The 15,953-nt window shown below is 37.6% G+C and overlaps 1 protein-coding gene across 6 annotated transcripts in view; it reads right to left on the bottom strand.

Annotated features, from left to right (window-relative positions):
- FOXP4 (forkhead box P4) overlaps positions 1–15,953 on the bottom strand; it is a 175,442-nt gene that overhangs the window by 64,499 nt on the left and 94,990 nt on the right. The window contains exon 1 of one of the 6 annotated variants that reach the window (XM_014064166.2): positions 4,514–4,605. The exons of the other annotated variants lie outside the window; for them this stretch is intronic. The gene's annotated coding sequence lies outside the window, so the exon portion shown is untranslated. Of the gene's footprint in view, positions 1–4,513; positions 4,606–15,953 lie in introns of those variants that run through there. 6 annotated transcript variants of the gene reach the window in all.

Genomic DNA, 15,953 nt, shown 5'->3' with positions numbered 1-15,953 from the left:
CTGAAGCTAGTGAATGAACATTATTCAAAGAGTTATGTACACACATACAACAAACATTCGCGCACACACAGAGAGAAATGAAAGCAAGAGGAAATGCTATTTTGTTATTTGCAAGTTGAAGCCATATGTTGTTTTGGAAAGTTCTGTGGGACCTTTTTACCAATTGCTGTAGGTTGGAAACCTTTTTTTAAGCTGCACGTATTTGTTTGTGGCTGGTAGCAAGGTAGAGTAGGGTAGAGCAGGCAAAGTGAGTCAGTTACATCACACTCATAAATGGGGATAAATTGTCAATCCTTTTGTTTTTGTTTTAATGGGAATTTCATTTTGTTTTAAATACTTTGTTTCAAGATTTTGCCTAGAATGTTGTGAGTTTCCCATTTTAAAAGGGTTCTCAGCAATTGGGCGACGAAAACCTAGCAGCACAATCAGAACAGCTTCGGGATAGCAAGTTGTCATTTAACACAATTTAATGGATGCCCATGGTGACTGTTCACACATGTAATATAGCCACACTAGCTGGATTCCCGAGAATAAATTTCGGCTTTTCTGTTGTACAAAATATTACATAATGTTACAAAATATTTTGAACATAGATTCATATTGAGATTTGATACCATCCTCCCACCCAAGCATACATTTAACATTCACTCATTGCTTCATAATACTGTTCCCATCCTTTGAAAAAACTCTAGTCTGTGGGCCACCTGTCCTAACATGCCTCGTTAAGGGCAGGAAATAGTACTGCTTTCTTTAAGTTCCCAAAGGTTATTATTCTTATAGCCTACATTACAATCAAAACAGACAAGTCAGAATTAGGTCACTATAATTCATGATGCCCTGTTAAACAAAAACTTCAATGAGTGTTCATCCTTACTGGAGAAGGAAGATCAAGAACAAGTCACATAACTACTTCGTGGTTGACCACTATTTCCTCTTTGTTCATTTGTGAATAACACTTCCAGTCAACAAGCCATTTGTGGCAACAAATCCATCAGTACTGAAAACATTTGTTCTAAGTTTGTGATGTTGTTGTGGCATGAAAATCATACTGCTGTTCATAACAAAGAGTTAGATAAAATGTTTATCACAAGATGGTGCAAGGCAGGGAGACTAAAACATATGAAGAATGGTTACAGGATTTGGGGTTGGCTAGTCTAGAGAAAAAAAGGACTGGGGGGGATGACATGATAGCAGTGTTCCAGTAGTTGAGAGGTTGCCACAAAGAGGAGGGGTCAACTTGTTTTCCAAAGCATCAGAGGGCAGAACAAGAAACAACGGATGGCAACTAATCAAGGAGAGAAGCAACCTGGAATTAAGGAGAAACTTCCTAATAGTGAGAACAATTAACCAGTGGAACGCCTTGCCTTCAGAGGTTGTGGGTGCTTCATCATTGGAGGTTTTTAAGAAGAGACTGGACAGTCACTGTTCTGAATTGATACAGGGTCTCCTGCTTGAGCAGGCGGTTGTACTAGAAGACCTCCAAGGTCCCTTCCTATTCTATTCTGATTAATTGAGAAAATGCCAACTGTGAGCTAAATACAGTCTTCATGTTTAGATGCATTTGTTGCAAGAAAAAGTGCTTTTCATTAAATAAAGTGGGCAGGGGAAAACATATGGCATTCTTAAAGCATTGAATACACTATTACAGAAACAGATTTTTTTTATTCAGAAAAGCTTCATGATGGCTTGTTTCCCTAAATTAATGGAATCAGATTTTACATGCTTATCAACAACCTACTGATTATCAATTGTTATAATTATTATCAACAATTAGAAAACTAAGAAAAGCACAGAATATTTTTCATGCTGCACCCACATTTGATTTTCCCTCCAGTAATCAGAAATACTTGAAATGAAATATTTCATTAAGAAGAAGAATTTCAGCCACTTGTGTTATTAAATTACTATATCCCAAACAAAATTCTAACTTTATTTTTCTTGAAATTCTTGCAGGTATTTTAAAACATTGATGTTACATAATATCATATTAGACAGAAATAAAATCCTTGATTATCTTCACATGCAATTAAAAGATGTTTCTCAGCAATAGCCATCTGAAGAAAAATAAAAATTTAGATTTGCATTGTATCCATTCCATTTGCCTAATTGGGTATTTTAATTAAAACCATTTACCATGTGATGGAAGTGAGTTTTTTAAATCCTATGTTATTGATGGAATACCCAACAAAGACTTCCATTTTTAATGGACTTTATGCTGTATGCTAGCCCAGAAGATACAAGTGGGAGGAATAAGAAAAAGAAAAAGCTAAAGAAGCTTCTTGGGTGAGAAGTGAAACATCTTCAAAGAAAAATAAGGAAGTCCAGTTGCCTCTTGAAAAAACATCTTTGTGATAACCAGGACCCAGATGTCTTAAGAATCTCCATAGAGAAGAAAAAAAAAAGTATCTTCACTCTGACAGTTCTTACTTCTACTCCAAACATTATTTAAGGGGAAAAGGTTGTTTTGGATGCCTTTCCAGAAATAATACAACTGATTTCCAAGTCAATCTAAAACACCCTACACATGCACACACACAATTAGCACATTGTGTTTCAAAAAAGCTAACAATAATAAACTAAAATTCTATTAAAATATTCTTCAAATATCATTGAACCCTCTTGGAATATAGCCTACCTCCATTGTTACCAGAGCAAACATTTGCCTGTGTAACCTAATTTCTCCTTTCTCCCTTAACTCATCTGAAATATGTTCCATGTAGCTCATATTACATAACTCCCACTTTAATTACCCAATAAGGAATTCTTGAACCATAGCTTTATGAAGATGCTTAAGAGACATGTGGCTTCCAATAATAACTTAGATCAGTGATGGCGAGCCTTTTTGGCACCGAGTGCCGAAAAGGGAAGCTCATAAGGGCCACAAACCTGGAAGAGGAGCTGGCTAGGTGGCATGCTGGTGCCAGAAAATGAACTTTTGGTTTCAGGCATGCGCATGTTTGCCAGCCAGCTAGTCTTCTGGTTACTGGCATGCATGCGCACACGACGATCAGCTGGCCAGCGTACATGCCCATGCCAGAAAACAGAAGACCAGCTCTTTCAGTTTCCAGTGCTACCACGCACACGAAGCTGATCGTGGCACATGCATGTGCGCCAGAAACCTGGAAGAGGATGCCACAGGTTTGCCATCACGGACTTAGATAGTTACCAATTGTATACTTTAAATCCTAGAGATATACAGTATGTATGTATGCATGCATGCATGCATGCATGCATGTATGTATTGTTCTTTAAAAAAGAAAAACTAACAGCAGATAACAAGAAGTTAGCACATCGGCTATAGAAAGTGAGGATTATAATGGTAGAAATATGCAAGAGCTGTTATGAAGGCAAAGGAGCTGAAGTCCAGAGAAATTAGATAATATTCATATATGACACAGGCAGACTTTCCCCTGATTCATTGGCATATAAAAGGGGGAGGAGATATCCCATAATCAGATTTTCAAGATTCTGTTGTTAAAATCAATCTCAATAAAGTAGTTTTAGCTTTCCTATGGAGTTCATTTCCTGGAGTGGTTTAACTAGTGGAACTGACAGTAGCGTTTTCCACACAAAGCTCTATAAAATGATATTTCAGATATTGTAATTGCTTTGGATCAGTTCAATGTAGATGCCAGTTATTAGATTTCAATATTGGTGTTAAAAATAGTTAAATATTTATACCTGCTCTTTTTGCATTTTCTCAACCAAGTCACAGCACATAAATATACCTTAAATCTAATGCACTTAGCACTTTTTTTTTCCAATCAATGTCATGGTCCTTCTTTCATATTTCTTCTTCTAGTAGATCCTGGCTAGGAATACAAAGAGCAAGGGAAAATGGAAGTTTGAGGATCTTAATTTTTAGGATACAATTAATTTATTGCTTCTTCTAATGCTGTAAGATGCCCTAAAAAAGGTAACATCTCCAAACATGTCAGATGAGCTCTTCTCCATGTGCCTTCAATCAAAAGACAAGATAACCCAGGTGTCATGAAATGGTGTAAAGATTTCCTGGTTAAGCTAGGTAGCATTCCTCCTTCTGTGTCTTGTGTAAGGAAAATCTACTTCTGATGGTAATTAGCTGTACATTTCAAGCATTTCAGTGCTTTTGGAATAGATGCTTTGAAGTCACTTTGAGCTTGGAAAAATGGCATATAAATTACTTGAACAAGGAATGTAAATTACTCTATTTCAGCCATGCCTTTCTCCAAGCAGGAAATGTCAAATGAACACTACAAGGAATAGGTCTCATATTTGGCTTACATTCAAGGAAAAAATATCTGTTGCTTTTCTATTATGTATACAGTAGCACATATTTTCCATCTCATCCAGCATTGCTTGTTATTAAGGATGCCCCAGCTTGTTTTCCTTTCTTTGAAGACCAGGCAATGCATGTTGCCTTCTTTTCTCTCAATCTATTCAGAAAGAGAAAGGCTGCAGCTTGGCACATGAAGCAGATCAACTCTGTCATCAGACCAGCAAGTGAAAAAAAAAACCTGGAAGACATTCTTACCTTTAGATTTAATAGTTCTTGAAGCAGACAGAATTGCACTAGGGAATTTCTACACCCTTCTGTCCTGTCAGTTCAACAAGCAGGAGCTTGCTGACCTTTGGGGCATGTTACAAAGCTTATCTGTTTACTCAGGTTGCTGGCTTCAGGGAGGTGCCCCAAATTTCATTTGTCATTCTAGAAGTCACTCCAAGTTAACTTATGAAGTTATTTATTAACTGCCTTTGGACTTGCTCCAAGACTGCTGAAGAGGCACTGACAACCAGAATCAGTCAATGAATCAAGGCAATAGGACCTTGGTCCATCCTGACAAAATCCAGACTGCTTAAATTTCCTAATATTAGAAAGAGACTCTAACAATGCTTGTGATAATTGTAGCATTCCTCCAGCTTTTACCTGAAGAGAGCTCGTAGAAGGCCAAATTTATCACAAGGACAGCAACAGTGAAGAGACTTAATGAATTGTAGTAGAGTAATTAACATAAAGACTTGTTATTGTAACCTCCACAATCTGTATTTGGCTAGTATATCAAGTTGCTAGTAGTTCATGCTTTATCTATCATAATGGCTGTTCCAACATGCAAGAAGCAATGAAAATCAGTAGAGAAATTTGGGTAATAGCAATAGGAGAATAAGAAAGAATGCAGTTGATGCCCACTCTTTAGGAGACAAGCATCAGGATAATTTCCTTTTGCTGCTCATCAGCTTGCAATGTGCTCTGAATGAGAGTCTGTAATTAATTGCTCATCTGCATCCCCCATCTGAACTCTCTCCCCCCCACCACCAACCCCCACCACCACACCGTACATCCAGCTTGATACACGTTGGCTGGCATTTTCAAAATCGGAGGCATTCTAATTACCGGAGAGTTATAACACCTTCCATTTCGCGCCCGTCGGACTGACACCCTGTCAAGAGCAAAGAGACTTGCCAGAGGTTTTGACAACACTAATTGCCCCTATAATCTAAAAACACAAAGGAGAGGCGATTAGTCGTGAGGGCCGCAGCTCTCGATCCGACATGAGGTTTTCACAACGTTACAAGAAAACAAAAGCGGCGCCTTTTAGAGTGTGATGGCTGCTAACAAAGCAGAATTATATTTTCATACAAACCTTTGTCTACATCAAATAGCTTCCCCTTTTCTATTAAAATGCTATGCTGACACCATGAATGGTGGGGGCTTCTTAGAGGAGGGTCATGAAGGAAGATATACATGAGCTATGATTCTCACATTCCTGCTTCCTAGTTTACGAAGAGTTGATGGAAAAAGTCACTAAACACTGTTCTATCATTATTAGTTTCTTTCTTTCACCTACCTTCTTTATCCTTCCCCAGTATGGGGATCCTCCAGTGTGCTGGACTGTAATTTTCACAATGCCAGCCCACAGTAGTAGTTGCCATGCAGGCTGAATACAAGAGTTGCAAACCACAAATCTGGAGGGCTCCAGGTTGGACATGGCTGTTCTCAATTAGATTATATAAATTGTTAACATAACAATGTCTTTCTGAACATCCTATTTACAGACTCTGTCCCTACCAAGTATCTGAATAGACAGATTAACTGTACAACTCTAAATGCCTTGAAACATGAATATCTAAAGGATGCCCTCTTCTATTATGAATTTATTTATTTAACACATTTATATTATAGTCTGCCTCATAAGAAGTGACTCTGAGTGGTATGTATACAGTTATACAATAGAGGCCATCCAAAGATACTCCCTTTATTTCTGAGGCTGTGCATCAGACATGCAAAAGAGGCCCTTCTTCTATATTATTGTCAAGCTATGAAATGTACATTTTATGGCACAACAACTGATCTTCACTCATTTGCTTTAGCTGTGCATTCTGAAGGCACATCTCTTCAACTGTGGCTTTTCAAAAAAAACTTTTATGTGTTATTTGTTGATAAGTAACTTGAGTATTTGAAATGAACAGAAAACCAGAATATAAATGTATAGATCTTATTGAGCCCAAAGCAAGACATTTGCCCAGCTGAATAGCTATAGATGAAATACTTTACCCCAAATGTATAATCTAATATAAAATCCATATACTGCATATTAAGCCTTCTCTTTTAAAATCATCATTATGTTATTTATTAGAATGTTTTTAAACAAATAAAAGATAAACAGTGAAAAAAATAAAGAAAATGAAATAAAGAAAAAAAAAATAAAGTGCACTAGATTTAAAAAAAAGAAATATTTAAAGAAGCAACTTTCAATCTTCCATACAACAGTTACAATCATATTTATTGTCACTTGTCCCCCCACCCCAACAAGGTTATATCACATAGCTAACTTCTTTCATATATTCAACTCTTTTCAAATCCAAAAATCATTTTTTCCATTTTCAGCAAAAAGTGATAAATTTACACACAATCTGATGTTAAACCAATATCCTACTTATCTCAAATTTAAGTTAGCTGCGGAGCTACTGGGTGATGCATCCGTCCTCATTGAGGGACTGAGTCAAAAAGTTGGGGTTGTCTAGTAACAGGGGGGGGGGGGGGTGACTTAACAACAATTGTCATCAGACTCAGTCCTGTTAGTGAGCGGATGATGTTAACCCAGTCTGGATGATACCTCCACCACTAAGGAGAAAGTCTATAAAAAGTTTTCAGTTTTCTTTACATTAAGATCCAAACAAGTTTTTAGAATCCACTTTTGTTAACTTCTAGGTAGTTTTAATTTGCAAGCCACATGGACATCATTTTTTTTAGGTAACTACTTAAAAATATCGTCAATTTTGACTTAAACTTTCAAACCACTCTTTATTAATTAAGCTCCCAGTAAGCAATATACACAAGTCCAAACTCTAAGAAGGGTTATAATTTCAGCTAGTTTCTGCACTACTGACATACGTTCAAGAGTAATTAAGTTACCATGGAACTTTCTACTGACGAGCCCCAAGCCTACTTTTTAAGTTTTACAATCTTAGGCTCCTCTTCCCTCAAAAAAATTAACACTGTCAGCAACAACAGAAGCATTATGCCTGCGGATAGAGATGCTAAATTTCTCTCTTCAATAATGGTTTGTCGGCATGGGTGTGTCATAGCTGGCATTTGGCAAACTGTGAGCTAGGACAGGCAATGACTCACTTGTTGGCCTGTTGCCATTCTATAAAACTGCTTACTAACAGTTCTAGACTTATAACAAAGCTCTGATAAGGCAGTCGGTGTTGGTCGGGGGGTAGAGGTCAACCCCTAGACCCCTGAAATATGGGGTCCCACAGGGTTCGGTCCTGTCCCCCCTCCTGTTTAATATCTACATGAAGCCGTTGGGTGAGATCATCCAGCGGCACGGGATAAAATACCATCAGTACGCGGACGATACCCAGTTGTATCTGTCCACCCCGTGCCAACTCAGTGAAGCGGCTGACATGATGTGCCAGTGCCTGGAGGCTGTCAGGGTCTGGATGGGGGTTAACAAGCTTGCGCTCAATCCAGACAAGACCGAGTGGCTATTGTGTTTCCCTCCCAAAAATTTGGCTAGTACTCCATCACTCAGGCTGGGGGGTGAAATTTTACGCCCCTCAGACAGGGTTCGCAATTTGGGAGTCCTCCTGGACCCACAGCTGACCTTAGATCATTATTTGTCGGCTGTGACCAGGGGGGCATTTGCCCAGGTTCGCCTGGTGCACCAATTGCGTCCCTACCTGAACCGGGAGGCACTCACAACAGTCACTCATGCCCTTGTGACCTCAAGACTGGACTACTGCAATGCGCTCTACATGGGGCAGCCCTTGAAGAGTATTCGGAGACTTCAGCTCGTCCAGAATGCAGCCGCGCGAGCGATTGTGGGTGCACCTCGGTACACCCACGTTACACCTATCCTCCGTGAGCTGCACTGGTTACCGATTGGTCTTCGGATACGCTTCAAGGTGCTAGTCGTCACTTATAAAGCCATTCATGGTATTGGACCTGGGTACTTGAGAGACCGCCTCCTGCCAATTACCTCCCAAAGACCCATTAGATCACACAGATTAGGCCTCCTCCGGGTTCCATCTACTAGCCAATGTCATCTGGCCACTACCCGGGGGAGGGCCTTCTCTGTGGCGGCTCCGGCCCTTTGGAACGAGCTCCCCGCAGAGATTCGGACCCTCACCTCTCTCCAGGCCTTCCAAAAAGCCGTTAAAACCTGGCTATGTCGGCAGGCCTGGGGTCGATGAGTTCCCTTCCCCTCTTGAATTGTGCGGCTGTTGGTTGTTTTAAATGCCTTGTATTTTTTTGTTGTAGTTTTTGTGTTTCCCTTCCCCTCCTCAGGTTTGTGCGCCGCCCTGAGTCCCGCTGGGAATAGGGCGGCATATAAATAAAATGAACCTCGAACCTCGAAGGCATCAGAATGGAGATGCCTTTTCAAGATGCTTCAGCAGGAATCCCATTATACCCTAATTAAAGACTAAATAACAAAAGAATAGCCTGTTTGTGGATAGAAAGCAAGTATCATATTAAGGAAGAAATGATAGCTCCATTCAAGTTTATACCAATCAGGATTTGCAAATACATGTAAGGATATAAGGTCATGCACAATACACCCAGATTAGCATATCATGTACCAAACTCACCTGCTCAAGTGCAAACTTCCTCAGAGGTTCTGAAGGGGATTTCTATATTTGCATTTGGTTGAAAGAGAGTGGAAGCTTGACTTTCAAAAAGCTAGAGAATTCTATCCCATTCAGCCAGACAAAAATACTAATAGGGAAGATTGCATATGGATAGGCATATTTGTATAACTTCTTTTGGTATCTTCCCCCAAAATTGTATAAATACCTAGGATATAATTTTGTCTTGAGGAATGGGGATGAAGAAATCAAGTGATTCAAGGAAATAATTGCAATATTGTATATAACATATATGGGTGCTCATTCTGAGCTAAATCTTATTCCAGGGGCTAGCACATCTTTCATACAGATGGGCCATACTTAAAGGAAAGCCTGTCATGCAGAACATAATATCATGAGAAGGGATAAGTGCTGTGGAAAACTTTCTTCGGGTTTGTAGTGGAATCACAATATTTCTAATTATTGTACTGTAGTACACATATATAAATGCCTACTAGGTATTTATACAAATTTGAGTCTTACTGTATTCTCTAATTATTATAACAATGCAGTGCACCTAAGATCTAGTTGCCAACTCCATTTATATTTTAAGAAAGCATTCCAACTGCTTAACTTTCCATGAGTACTTTAGCTAAGTCCTACATGTATTGATTTTTAATTGCTACAAGTTGAACTAAAAATATTCCTAAACAGATGGCCTGAGATGGACATCATACTGTTAATCCAAATGAAGAGAAGGTCCACTGAACTCTTGAGATCCTAAGAACAGAATTCAAACAACATTGTGGGAGATACATTAGTATTCCTGGACAAAAAGCACAGTGTATTTTTATGTGCTTTTCGTGGTAAAGTTTCATGAAACCCAATAATCTCTTGTGACACTGTTCAGGTTTATGAGACTTAAACCAATAGTTTATTACCCTTGAATGACCAATGCAATATAGTTTTGTTTCATAGTGTCTCTTTACCTACATTACCAATGTTCTGGATACCAAGCAAAATTAAGAGCTGTAAGGAGACAGAATGAATAAAAAGGAGGATGATCAAGGCATGGGAGAGAATAAAAGAATCAGCTTTAATATGACCAATTAAAAGAAAAAATCAGCTGCACAACACGTATAGAGGAAGTCCTGTTTTTCCTCAAGTGAGTGAACGTAGAAGGGCTGATATTGATCTGTCTTCATTACCCATTTCACTCAAGTTCAGATCAACAAAATACACTTTTCCACACCACTGCTCTCTTGCCACGCAAATAAAAGAAAAGCAATTTCCTGCAGTTGCTCCAAACTTGCTGCTCTTTTCCCGTACTGTTCTTTGGTTACAAAAATGCCTTGAAATGGCACATTTACCCCTCAGTTTTCTTTCAGAAATGGACAAAATCTCAAGAAAAGAGTGTTTCTCATTGCCAGAACTTTTTAAAATGGCCATAATCTTGCAATCAATTCATTCTCTCAAGTAGAATTTGGAATGTTCTTTTGAAACCACATCATTGGCTCATAGTCCATCAACTTCTACAGCCCAAATGGTTGGGGGGAAAGTATCAAATTTTACCAGAGCACAACTGCCTAAATAGATTGGAGATGCAGTTTAAATTACCATTCATTTGTGAAATGTATTACGCCACTGTAAGACAGGCTTAAGTCATCTTTTGATGGATAAGAGTCATATTTAACATTTCTTGTGAGGAGGGGGTGTCTCAAGACCAAGAAATGGAAGTCATATTACGTATAATGTAAAGTAAAAGAATTAACACATAAAAGTTGTAATTAAAATGACAGGTTATACATAAAGTTTTGCATAAAAATATCTTTTGTTCATGATCAGTATAAGTTACAGGGAAAACTAGAAGTTTGCTTTTTTAAATAGGGACTGGGACATTTTCACGTTGCAGATTTCATGAAATAAATATCTTATATTTTAGTTTGTACCTGTAACATCTTTCTAAATAAACAGGAAAAAAATAGAGCGAATACAAATGTGCAACTACATAGTCTATTAAAATTAAGTAATATTATACAGAAAGAACCTGGTTTTCATAATTTGTCATCACTGCATAATTGAACTTCCAAGTGTAAAATACTGATTTAGGGCTGTAGAGTGAATTACATTAGCATTATGCTCTCATATACATAAAATTCATAATATGCCATAGGTCAGAATGGGGAGTTGAATTTCAGTGTTACTCGTGGAATAAATTCTGCTCTTTCTTTTAAACAATAAATAATCTAAGATAGAATTAATAATAAATTAGAACATGAAATTACCTCAGATTATCAAAATAAATATAGCAGATTCATGATAATTGAAATCTGATTGATTCATCTCAGTTGAATTTCAAAACTTTTTAGTCTACTTCAAATAGGCATTATCACTTTACCTGGAACCTGTGAGGTGATTCAAAGTAATTCAAAGGCTAAATGGATACTGACACTTCCCTACAAATTTATAATCTGAGATAAGAAAAGAAAAATTAATTCATAGAGACCTCCACCTGAAATTTTGGTTTAGGAGATTATTATTTTTTTTAAAATTGACTTTAAAATGGAACTATTAATAAAATATTCAAAAGTGTAATTACTGAACGGGAAACAGCAGCAAGTAAATGAGTGAGTGCCTATGTGTATGTACATGTGATATGTGTAGATAAAAAGGGAAACAACTAAAAATAATAACAAATACAACAAATCAAGGAAGAAATCAAACAGCAGATGACTGAGAATGCCAAGTAGAACTGTTAGGCTATGTTCACTTGGTCAAAAAGGGGAGGGGAGGGGAAGGAAAAGACAGAGGAAAGAAGGAAGAAATGAAGGAAGGAAGAGCTAGTGACTAATTTTAATGTCAAGTTTCAGAAATCCTGGATAAAACGCAGGGCTGCCAAGAGGATTATTAAGTGCTGGAACAAGACTAATATGGGCCCCTCACATACACATGGACACATAAATCAATAGTTATAATTGTACATTTATTAATTACATTTAAACATACTTGCAAATATATTAAAAGGAGGACAGGTACTTCTGTAAAAGATAATAAAAACAATAATACACATTACTATATAAACAATAATGAAACAATATTAATTTAAAAAAATCCTTTCATGGGTCCCCTTTGAGCTCCATGGGCCCCAGAAGAATGTACCGGCTGCACACACACACCCTCCTCAGGCCTGATAAAATGACAGTTGCAGTGTTTCTGCATAGCTGTTAATTACTTTTAAAACAATTTTAAAATCTAAAAAACATTAAAGATACTTTTCCTAATATCACATGCTTGCTCACAGCTCACAATATAATGCAAATGATATAAATCTAGTGAAATGTTCCTCGTCTTAAACCAAAGGTTAGCAAATGGCTGCTTGGTTTCCCTTGAATTAATTTCCTTCCTTCCTTCCTTCCTTCCTTCCTTCCTTCCTTCCTTCCTTCCTTCCTTCCTTCCTTCCTCCCTCCCTCCCTCCTTTCCTTCCTTCTAAAATACGCACAATTTGTACCTAAATATATAATTTATATTATACACACATAATGTTCAAAGTGATATTTTAGAAGTTTTTTACCTTAAGAGAGGTTTGAAACAAAGTTTTCATGAGCTAAAAACAGCACTGTGAACTTTGAAAAAAAAATCTGACAAAACATTATAATTCTTTTTCACACATTAATTTGCTTGATATGCATCAGAGTTCACGAAGTTCATATACCCTGAATTTCCTCTACATTAAAGTTCCACAAATTATTCTAATCTGAGTGACCTTTTTTAACCACAACAAAAAATTGGCTAAAGTTAATCTCCCCCCCTCCCCTCTAGAGTTTGCCTTACAGTAATTTTGTGAATTCTAAATAAAATAGACAGGCACTTCACTTATCTCGCTAAACGATATATACAACTATCAAACTGAAATAGATTCAATGTTTTAATACTTTTTGCCTATACAAGCCTGATAGGGAGGTTTAGTCTTGGCATGTGCTCCCCCCCCACCCCCAATATAATTGACAAGACAAATAGTGTCAATGAGTGTTAAAATGAGACAATTTAAACTTGATAGGTTGTTCTGTAGGAAACTTCTCAACTTCAAACTTTGGACTTTCTACACATAGAAGGTAGCTTCCATCTATATATGGCTCCAAAACCAGATTAATGGATGGTCAAGCCCAAAATTCAAAAAGATCCAAATAGCAGATAATCAATTTTATTCAATTTATTGAAATATCACTACAAAACAGTTTTGGCTTTTCTTAATATTCATGCATACGTTGTACAGTATTCATGCTACCAAACCTGAATGGAAAAGTTTAAAAGTGCTACATTAGCTTTGTTTCCCTTCTTCTGCCACACCATATCCAATTAGTGTGTTTACACTTGCACTAACTCTGATTTCAATATTTGAAAGCTCTACTTTCCTTTCTAGCCGTGCATCTTGTTTTTAATACTTCCTATCCTCTTTGTAAAGGAAAACATTACGGTGGTGTTCAGAGGCTGCTGGACTGGAGAAAAAAAGACTTCTCCTTTCTTTCTGCTCTTTGGGCAAGAGTGGAAAACAATGATTGAAACCTGGCAAACATGGTGGGGGAGGGGGCAGAGGTAAAGTCTGGTTTTGTTTCTCTTAACAGTCATGGAAGCATACCTGCTTCATTTGGACATGTCTTTGGCTACAGAATTTATATAAAAGTTCAAATTCAAAATACTTTGACCTTTTACACTCCTTTTTTTACACATTCTATCAACAAGCCCACATTTCAGTCTTATTCAACACATTCTTCATTCACACAAACACACTTTCTATCAGTTCTCCCACCTGAAGAAAACTCCTGGACAATCTCATCCACACCATTCCACTGTTAGATAAATTTCTTTAAAAAAAAAAAGGTCCGGCTAATCCCGTCTCTTCTTCATTTGGATCCTCCTCCAGTAACACTGCTGGAGAATACGGAGGAGAGAGAGAGTTTTGAGTTATGCCTGACTCACGCCTATAATTTTCACAAATGCTTTCGCAACACAAAAAGATGGGGAGGGCGGGGGGAAGAGGGGAGGAAGTGGGGAGACAGAGAGAGAACATTAGGCTTTGTTAACTTTGAGAAAGTTATCCAGACAGACAGAAAAAAGACTGGGAAAGGGTGGACCAGGAGTGGTGGTAATGTAAAGAGACAAAGCAAAGGGACCATAAAAAATAAAGAGGGAGAGAGAAAACAGACCAGGAACAAGTGAAGGTGAAAGGGAAGGTAAACACATAATGACAGAATAAAACTAGTTTAGAAAGACGGCTAGATAGAATCCAGATTCACCAAAAAAAAAAAAAAAAGAAAAAAAAGAAAAGAAAACAGAAGGGGAGAAAAACAATAGGAAAAAATATAGGAAATATGGGCATGTGTACTCACACAAAAATAAAAAGGAGAGAGACTCACAGATTACAGGAATCTGACTTCACCCTTACTGCCTTTGTTCTTTAAATATGTTTTCCACTTAGTAACTGCATTTCCTTCCTGAAAAAGCTATTGGAAAAAGATGACTGTTGGCTCAGGAGAAGCTCAGATGAATTATTGCTGTTAATATCAACAATGATTTTGCCTTCTTCACTTTCAGTTAAACTCATTAATGAAACTGGTGGTTTGTCTGCTCCCTCTACTAAATGACTCCTCCTTTCAGGTCAGGTGTGATGAAGGAGAAGAAAGAAGGAAGGAAAAGAGACATAGAGAAAAAAAATGTTTCCAGGTGGATCTGGATTCTATCATGTCTCACAAACTTTCCTAAGTTAATATCATTTTTATGGGGTTTTCAAGACTCCAGAAGAAAAACAAGACAGTTAGCAGAAAACTCACAGTAGGATTTCATTTGAAAATTATTGGAATAAGCAAAGTGAAGCGAGAGTAGAACATGTGAGTTAAAACTATTTTTCTAGAATGGATTCTGATCTGACTTGACTTTACTGAGATGTAGAAAGTGTGTGTTGTGGGGGGGGGGGGGTGTGTGCCCAGAGACTAGCCTTCTCTGAAAAGTGAATCTTGATGAACTTTAGTCTTGCTAATAATCATGTCCTCATCTGATTACGAAACAAATATTGCTGGGCATCAAGAAATGAGAATTTCTCCTGCTTTCAAAGGAACATAATGTAGCCTCAGCTGTACAGTTTCAGAGGCAGAAAGTCTCTGAGAGAAATAAATAGAATCTGGTTAAGAAGGAAATGGGGCATATTCACTTGAGGACAGGGTGTGCGCATACAAAACGGAATGAGAAACCACAGACAAGATAATCCCCTTGTTTTATTTGAGATGCACTTAAAACAAAACATGAGATCAAAATAATATCAAGATTATCACAGGGTTTTAGCCACCTGGAGCATTCTAGATAACCAGAAAACAGGCTCTCCTTCTCCATGTTGTCTTCTATGGGATTTCTGTGATTTCTAGCAGATTTGAGAAGGAATTCAGATTGATATATAGGCAGGACCTTCAGTTTCAGGATAGCACACACTAATTACTTTCTTTTGTTAATTAAACCTGCATGGCTCTAATAAAGTATCCTGCTGTTTGCCAATAAATTTAATTAGCCTAAAGGGAGAGCCCCTCCACACAGCTATTTAAAATTGTCACTTTCCACTCACTTGGGCTTCCCCTCCTTTTTTCTGTTCCTCCTTTAGACCTTAATTTATGCTCATTTGGCAACCCTTTGCATATCCCAAGTCCACTACCTTGGCTGGTATGTACAATGACCTCCACTTTGACAATGTTTCTGGGGACATTTGAAGCTGAAAAGAGGATATTTTATCATTTTAAAGTTAAAGAGCAAGCTTGATGCTTGAGGTGTAACTGATTCAGGGTGTAATTAGATGTTACAAAAGGCATAAAGCTGCTACCTCTTTCTCTGTCTCTTTCACACTCTTCCTTGTAATGTCT

This window comes from Thamnophis sirtalis, unplaced genomic scaffold (genome assembly GCF_051295495.1).
Source record: "Thamnophis sirtalis isolate CommonGarterSnake01/CBP01778 unplaced genomic scaffold, rThaSir2_p1.2 scaffold_7, whole genome shotgun sequence".
NCBI lineage: Eukaryota > Metazoa > Chordata > Lepidosauria > Squamata > Natricidae > Thamnophis > Thamnophis sirtalis.
Note: the sequence above shows the minus strand (reverse complement) of the source record. Positions and strands in the feature narration are given on the sequence as shown.